This window comes from Procambarus clarkii, chromosome 25, assembly GCF_040958095.1.
Source record: "Procambarus clarkii isolate CNS0578487 chromosome 25, FALCON_Pclarkii_2.0, whole genome shotgun sequence".
NCBI classification, from domain to species: domain Eukaryota; kingdom Metazoa; phylum Arthropoda; class Malacostraca; order Decapoda; family Cambaridae; genus Procambarus; species Procambarus clarkii.
The window spans coordinates 33,214,729-33,223,735 of NC_091174.1; the positions used below are offsets into that span (position 1 = coordinate 33,214,729).

Consider the following 9,007-nt stretch of genomic DNA (forward strand, 5'->3'; position numbering starts at 1 on the left):
AAGGGTTTTTGACACTTTAAAAAGAAAAAATAATTTTTTCCAGAGAATTTATTTCCTGCGCACTGCGGGGGTGTCACATTTGGAGGCAACGCAGTTAAGGGGTTAAAAAATTTACCGATATGGTGCATTCGGAAGACAAACCAAATTTTTTCACTTTTGACAATTGAGCACCTGCTACAAAGAACACTGTTTCCCAAAAACGGTGGGTTTTCTGAGTGGAAGAAAACGTATGTCTGGAAGCTGACTTTAACCGCCCCAAGCTGTGCGTGCATTAACCCGAGGTTATATAAACCGGGACGGAGACGGCGTGGGCCCCTTTCACAAGCCAGCAGCTGCTCTTACATAACGACTCACTGCTGCTCAGCGAGTCGTAAACACAGAAGTTTAGCCCGCTCAACTGTTCTCCCAGCATAGACCCTACACCAGTTCCTCTCGACAACGACGAGGAGCGTCCCGTCAGGGGCGTCCTGCCCTTCTCAACATTTAAGGTAGTGTTTGTGCTTTGTTGGCGCGCCGGACCAGTGTTTGTGTCGTTGGCGCGTCGGACCAGTGTTTGTCTCTGTGTTGGCGCGCGCGCTCTGATGCATGCCTGCTGGTTCAGCCTTGGTGACCAAATGCAGGTGCAGTGGTCCTAGAGGGGGTGGTGACCCTTGGTGTTGGGGCACTGGTTTTCTCCAGTAGGTGACTGTAATTTGGAGCACACTCGGGAGGAGGCCTGACCACCCCCCCCCCACCCCCACCCTCACCCAGTCGATGTGAGGCTTTACATTCAGGTATGTTTTAACTTTTGCTTATTGCCTATAAGTTATTAGGTAAAGTCAGCTAGGTTAGGCTAGCTGCCGAGTCACAGGCCTCTGGCCACTAGCTTTGTTTTCATGGACTAGTTTTTCCATAAGTTTCCTTAACTTATTAATGAACTTAATGCAGTGTCAAGCCCCATGTTTCTTTTGCAGGTTGTACATTTAGGTTTATTTAACTTTTGCTTATTGCCTTTAAGTTATTAGGGAAAGTCAGCTAGGTTAGGCTAGCTGCTGTGTCACACGCCTCTGGCCCTAGCTTTGTTTTCATGGACTTGTTTTCCCACAAGTTTCCTTAATTTACTACTGAAATTTATGCAGTGTTAAGCTGCATGTTTCTTTAGCTGGTTTGTTTTAACTTTTGGTCATTGCCTATAAGTTAGTAGGTAAAGTTAGCTAGGTTAGGCTAGCTGCAGTGTCACAGGCCTCTGGCCCCTAGCTTTGTTTTCATAGATTTGTTTTTCCATAAGTTTCCTTAATTTATTATTGAATTTTATGCAGTGTCAAGCTGCATGTTTCTTTAGCTGGTTTTACATTTGTTTGTTTAACTTTTGCTATTGCCTTTAAGTTATTAGGTAAAGTTAGCTAGGTTAGGCTAGCTGCAGTGTCACAGGCCTCTGGCCCCTAGCTTTGTTTTATGGATTTGTTTTTCCATAATACAATACAATACAATACAATTTTATTTAGGTAAGGTACATACATACAATAAATATTTACAAGGATTGTTTGACTTATAGGTAGAGCTAGTACATACAATGCCTAAAGCCACTATTACGCAAAGCGTTTCAGGCATGATAAACTTAAATGACAAGCTTAATACTAATTGAGCATAATGAGTAGAATGAAAACAAGAAATGAAAACATAGATGAAAAAGCAGCACAAATACAATTATGTCGACAAACAGCGCTCTTTAAAGAAAAAAACAGACATTGGTTGACAATAGAAGGGTAAGGTAGGTTACAGGGAATTTATTAGGTATAGCTTCGCTTTTAACTTAAACTGGTTGAGAGAGGTACAGTCTTTAACATGGTCGGGAAGGTCATTCCACATTCTGGGCCCCTTGATTTGTAGAGCATTTCTAGTTTGATTAAGTCGTACTCTAGGAATATCAAAACTGTATTTATTTCTAATGTGATGCTCATGGGTTCTGATACAACCTTCTATGAAGCTTTTGAGATCAGGATTGGCATTATAGTTTAGCGTTTTATATATGTATAATACACATGAGAGAATGTGCAGTGACTTAATGTCTAACATATTCAGAGATTTAAGTAGGGGTACCGAGTGATGTCTGGGGCCAGAATTGGATATTGTCCTAATAGCAGCTTTGTGTTGAGTAATTAGAGGACGTAAGTGATTTTGGGTAGTAGAGCCCCAAGCACAAATACCATAGTTGAGATATGGATAGATAAGGGAGTAATAGAGAGTCACCAGGGCAGGGCGTGGTACATAATATCTGATCTTAGAAAGAATGCCCACAGTTTTTGAAACTTTTTTTGATATGTTTAGAATGTGTCCCTGGAAATTAAGCTTGTGGTCAATGAGAATGCCAAGGAATTTGCCATCTAATTTGTTACAAATTTGGGTATTGTTTATTTTGAGATTTATTTGATTAGAGGATTTATTGCCAAACAGAATATAGAAGGTTTTGTCAATGTTAAGGGTGAGTTTGTTGGCAGTTAGCAACAGATGAACTTTATTTAGCTCAGTATTTACTGTGGCATTTAGAGCAAGGGGATCAGGACTGGAGTAAATGAAGGTTGTGTCGTCAGCAAATAGAATTGGTTTGAGGTGTTGGGAGGCATTTGGAAGGTCATTAATGTAGATGAGAAAGAGGAGAGGGCCAAGTATGCTGCCCTGGGGAACACCAATGTTGATGGGTAGGGTGGGAGAAATTGTATTATTCACAGAAACATATTGGAGCCTGTCAGTAAGGTAGGATTTGAGGTATTGTAGGGAGTGTCCTCTGACTCCATAATGATGTAATTTAAGAAGAAGGTTTTGGTGGTTGACAGTGTCAAAAGCTTTACGCAGATCCACAAACAACCCAACAGGGAACTCATTTTTATCAAGAGCTGTATGAATCGAGTTAAGCATGCTAATAAGTGCATCGTTAGTGCTTTTTTTGGGTCTGAAGCCATATTGGCAAGGGCTAAGTATATTGAGTTTGGCTAGATATGAGTAAAGCTGCTTATAGATTAGTTTTTCAAAAATTTTTGACAAGTTTGGCAGGATAGATATAGGTCTGTAGTTGTTAACATCTGTGAGATTACCACATTTGTGGACAGGCGTTACTCTCGCTTTTTTTAGAATATCTGGGAAGGTTTGGAGTTCAAGTGACTTGTTGAAGAGCAAAGCAATAGCAGGGGCTAAAGATCTGGAGGCTTTTTTGTAAATTAAAGTTGGTATCTCCTCAAGGGCACCAGACTTGGTTTTAAGGGAAAGGATTATCTCATTGACGTCAGTGGAATTAATAGGCTTTAGGTACAGAGACTGTGGATAGTTACCTGAAAGATAGTCATTAATGTCTGTACTGGAAGATGGAATATCATTTGCAAGGGATAAACCAATGGAAGAGAAGAACCTATTGAACTCAATAGCAGAATCAGAGGCTGAAAGCTGACCATCGTTATTAGACAGGAGAGTCGGTTTGTTATTTAAAGACTTCTTTGATCCCAATATTTGAGAAATTGTTGTCTAAGTTTGTTTAATGTTGCTCTTTATTTGGGTAAATTTATCTTCATAGTATTTAGTTTTGGCTCGTCTAATTATCTTAGACAGCAATAATGAGTAATTCTTTGAGAATTCTTTGGAGACAATTCCTAACCTATACTTCTTCTCAAGGTCATGTTTTTTATTAATAGATTTAAGTATTCCCTTTGTAAGCCAGGGATTGTTAAGCCTTTTGGTTGTGACTTAATAAGTTTCCTTAATTTACAGTATTAATGAATCTTATGCGGTGTCAAGCTGCGTGTTTCTTTGCTGGTTTTACATTTATGCTTGTTTAACCTCTGCTTTGCCTTTTATGTGATTATGTAAAGTCAGCCAGGATGTGTTAGTTGTAGGCGTCTCCAGACATCTCATCGGGCCGGTTTAGCCCGCACGTTCGTCCCCAGATGTTTTTGCCTGGCCGGTTTAGCCCGCACGTTTGTCCCAGACGTTGTCGTAAGTCCGGTGTAGCCCGGTACATTTGTTCCCAGACATTTCGTCCGGCTGGTATAGCCGGCACGTTTGTACCCAGACGTTTTCGTCTGGCCGGTGTAGCCCGGTACATTTGTTCCCAGACGTTTCGTCCGGCTGGTATAGCCAGCACGTTCGTACCCAGACGTTTTTGTCTGGCCGGTGTAGCCTGGTACATTTGTTCCCAGACGTTTCGTCCAGCTGGTATAGCCAGCACGTTCGTACCCAGACGTTTTCGTCTGGCCGGTGTAGCCCGGTACATTTGTTCCCAGACGTTTCGTCCGGCTGGTATAGCCGGCACGTTCGTACCCAGACGTTTTCGTCTGGCCGGTGTAGCCCGGTACATTTGTTCCCAGACGTTTCGTCCAGCTGGTATAGCCAGCACGTTCGTACCCAGACTTTTTGTCTGGCCGGTGTAGCCCGGTACATTTGTTCCCAGACGTTTCGTCCAGCTGGTATAGCCGGCACGTTCGTACCCAGACGTTTCGTCTGGCCGGTGTAGCCCGGTACATTTGCTCCCAGACGTTTCGTCCGGCTGGTATAGCCGGCACGTTCGTACCCAGACGTTTTTGTCTGGCCGGTGTAGCCCGGTACGTCAATTCCACCACGTTTCGTTCGAATGCTGTAGCACAATATTCCCGTGTTTTCCTTGGTCGCGTGTACCAGATGTTGGTCTGCCTGGAGTGCCCGGTTACGCGGGCCCCTTCCTCATCCCAAGTTTTCAGCGTCCAGCCTAATGCCTGGCCGTGCGGTCTGCCGCTTGAGCGACTTCAAATCAAATCAAATGTTTATTTAGGTAAGGTACATATATACAAGAGATTTTACGAGTAATGGATTTAATTCTAATTATTGCGGTCATTTTTAATTAATTCTGTTCAATTTTATTACATTCCTTTATTTAGACGTTCAGCTTGATTAGTTTCATTATGCGGCAAATTTAGGAAATTTATAGCATTGCTTACACCTCTTGCCTAAAAAAAAAAAAAAAAAAAAAAAAAAAAAAAAAAAAAAAAAAAAAAAAAAAAAAAAAAAAAAAAAAAATCTATTCGTAAAAGAATTCGTATTTTCATGTCAATTTAGTGAACGGGAGCCCGCTCCTATTTTGGTGATTTACGTTCCTCCATCATTAACCAAACGCTTACTAAAATAACTTGTTATATCCTTAGTCTCCCAGTCATGACGTGTATTAAGACTAAAGTTTTCCTCAATTTAGCATGGAGCAAGCCTCTGACTTTAGATTATTCCTGCACTTGTTTTATGAGTCAATTCCCTCAGCAATTTGTTACTGCAATTTATGCATTGCATTTGCTCCACGTTTTATTTAACTTTTCTGCCGCTATTAAACTTTCAGTTTATTCCTCAATTCAGTCGGAAGGTACTGCTGCTTCCCAGCCGACGTCCTTCCTGTGACGAGTTAAGCCGGCGATGTTTTCAGTTTTATATTTATTTGGTCATATAAATAGGCGGCCTCCCAGGCCGCTGGTTTATCCAGACGTGTTGTCTGCCCGGTGTAGCCCGGATGTCACTGCGGCCTCCCAGGCCGCTGGTTTACCCAGACGTGTTGTCTGCCCGGTGTAGCCCGGATGTCACAGCGGCCTCCTAGGCCGCTGGTCGCGAAGTTCCAGCTGACGTGTTTTTTTTCACTCCTTTTCGTTATTGTATTTGGTTGTATTTACCTCGGCTCAGTGTTAATCCCGTTTCTCTAACGAGTTATAGTCCAGCTTCATTTTGAGCATACTTTGTTTTGCAATTTATAATTATTTATAATTAATTATAGTTATAATTGGTTTATAATTTTATTATTTACACCATTTTATTTAAGATTATTCATGTAATATAATTTATTACATTGTTAGGCTTTTACAACGACGTCGTCCCAGCCGGTGTTGTTCCTGCAGAGGATGGGCCAGCTGGTGGCTCGGCCGTAGCTGTTGCAGCGGGCGCCCTCACAGACTCGGCTAGTTTCAGCAGACGATGTTACAGCTGCTAACACCCCAGTTCCATCTTAGGCTTCCCGGCAGCCGATGCTTCAGTCAGGAACCTCCAGCTGAAGCGTTCCAACCGACGTTGCGCCCAGCAATTTATTTTTCTTCCATTCTGCGGCACTTGCCGTCATCGGTTATTTACGATATTACATTGTATTCTTACATTGTACGATTATTTACGACATTGTATTCTTAATATTATTCCTTATTACAGTTACTGGATGACGGTTCCCTGCCGTCGATTTCACTTTGCTCCTGTTCTAAAAGATGTAGCCGAAGTTCACGGCGCACTAGCTGCGGCTTGCAGACGCTCATTGACAACACAAGACTACACTCAGCGGCCACTTAAGGCAGACTCCTTGGCTTCTATCCAGCCCTATCACCCGTCTGGAGGCAGAGATGGGATGGAGACCAAGGGGTAATGTTCCCCGCTCACATTCTACATCCGCTTAGGACACAAGCATGTTATAGATTTGGCTTTAAGAATTGGTTCTTATTCCATTTTATGGTTTATGTATATATTGCTTTATTGTATATACCCGTTCTTGGTATATGTATTGTTATATTCAAGATTTATAGTGTTTCGTATTATCCCTGTTTATAGTTGCTTTGTGCTTCTTTGCTGCTCTCCTACTAGCTTTCTCCCACCTTTGCTCTTAGCAAAGGTACTTCCCCCTTCCGTTTGCTGGAAGATTCTTAGAATTGTTAGCCCCCTTCATTGCTACAGTATAATTATTCGGAAAACTCTTTATTCATCCAGGATTGTTAATTAAGGAATCTCTTAATTCTTGTGCCGGGCTCCCTCCCCCCGTTTTCGTCTCCGTATTGATTCAGCTAGGGTTTCCCTCTCGTCTGTGCCCTTGCCTGTCACGATAACACTGCATGCCGCTTCTGCCCACCCTTACTGCCTTATATCTTTCAGCCCGGGGGAGGTGATCTACGCGACAAAAAATTTGACGCATGCTCCGACTGGACCAGGTATCGCTTACATGGTCAGGAATCAACACTCTTCAGATCCTGCAAGTGCAGTGCAGGACGCACGCATACCCTAGCCCAACGAGCGCTCCCCGGCAAGTTCTACCCGGCCCGTGCCCAGTGAACAGGCAACACTTCAGGGCGATTAATTCGCGCCGCCCTCGCAGAGCTAGGCTCGCCTTCAGCCGACCACGCCCTCTTACCTTTAGAATTGACAGGGCCACTCGGCTCTCTTGATGGGCTAGCCATCGGAGTTAACAGCGGGTCCAGCAACCAGCTGGAACACCCAGCCGACTACGTCCGGGACGTTGTTGCACTGCCACTCTGAGGCCTCCTTGCGACCAGCGGGCCTCGCCCTTCCGGGGGGGGGGGGGGGGGTCCGGCCAGCTGGCTTGCGGTGGGGGTGCAGCGCCGGTCCCCAAGTGTCCCGCTGTCCGCAGCTAATCCTTTGCCCAGTCTACATGCTAGTAAGAGTAAGGAACCCTTTCTCCTTAATCCTTCTCCCGCTGGCCCTCGCGGGATTGGGGGTGCTCCGCCGGAACCCCCAAAGTGATAAGCCTGCAGATAGCTAAGAAATATTCCCATGAATTGTAATTAGTCTAATTAATGCAACTTTCATTTACTACCTATGGGTGTAGTTATTAATTGTAATTGATCTCTCCTTTATCATTAAGGATTATTCATTATAATTATTCCTTTATACTTTATTGTTATGCACTAGTCAATAATTATTTATCATTCATCCTAATTAGCTATTTGATTCATTAAAAATAATTGCTTATCATTATACTATTTGTTATTATTATTATTTATTATATAATAATAATTTTATTAATTATTAATTTATTATTTATTAATTTATATAATAAATTAATTTATTATATATTATATATCAATTTATTATTTACCATTATAAAATAAACAAGTCCCCAATCTGAGCACGTTTTCTTCCAACCTCAGAAAATCCAGATTCTAGGGAGGAAAGGAAGGACGATCTTACTGGATCCCATTGCCTCTCCAAGGCACAAACCAGGCTTGTACACAACCCTCCCCCTGCACCCGAGCTATGTCAACAGGCCGTTCTCCCTCTTCGCCCTTACATCATCACACACACAGATCACAATAACGTGATGCATCAAATGAACAAATCCACAAGGGCCGTGATGAGGATTCAAACCTGTGTCCGGGAGCATCCCAGACATTGCCTTAATTATCTGTAATCAACTGATTTTCAGAGCTGCTCATTACAAAATACTCTTTAAAAAATTGCTTCTTAACAATAAGAGCATTTCAATATATCCATAATCATCTGTATCAAACCTTATTACAGGTAAAACCAGTAGGCAGTCTGCTGTATTTTATCAAACCCTTATTAGAATAATAGATCTTGTAATAATTTTGCAAAAATAGTGGCATTTACTATTTTTAAAAGATTATTAAAAAATTTACTGATATGGTGCATTCGGAAGACAAACCAAATTTTTTCACTTTTGACAATTGAGCACCTACTACATCCAGATTCTAGGGAGGAAAGGAAGGACGATCTTACTGGCTCCCATAGCCTCTCCGAGGCACAAACCAGGCTTGTACACAACCCTCCCCCTGCACCCGAGCTATGTCAACAGGCCGTTCTCCCTCTTCGCCCTTACATCATCACACACACAGATCACAATAACGTGATGCATCAAATGAACAAATCCACAAGGGCCGTGATGAGGATTCAAACCTGTGTCCGGGAGCATCCCAGACATTGCCTTAATTATCTGTAATCAACTGATTTTCAGAGCTGCTCATTACAAAATACTCTTTAAAAAATTGCTTCTTAACAATAAGAGCATTTCAATATATCCATAATCATCTGTATCAAACCTTATTACAGGTAAAACCAGTAGGCAGTCTGCTGTATTTTATCAAACCCTTATTAGAATAATAGATCTTGTAATAATTTTGCAAAAATAGTGGCATTTACTATTTTTAAAAGATTATTAAAAAATTTACCAATATGGTGCATTCGGAAGACAAACCAAATTTTTTCACTTTTGACAATTGAGCACCTGCTACATCCAGAT

The 9,007-nt window shown here is 42.1% G+C and overlaps 1 long non-coding RNA gene across 1 annotated transcript; it reads left to right on the forward strand.

Moving 5' to 3' along the window:
* Positions 1-319: 319 nt before the first annotated feature.
* LOC138368659 (uncharacterized) lies at positions 320-6,219 on the forward strand. Its single transcript, XR_011229638.1, has 2 exons — positions 320-488; positions 6,178-6,219. It is a non-coding gene; the product is annotated as an uncharacterized lncRNA (long non-coding RNA).
* Positions 6,220-9,007: the final 2,788 nt, after the last annotated feature.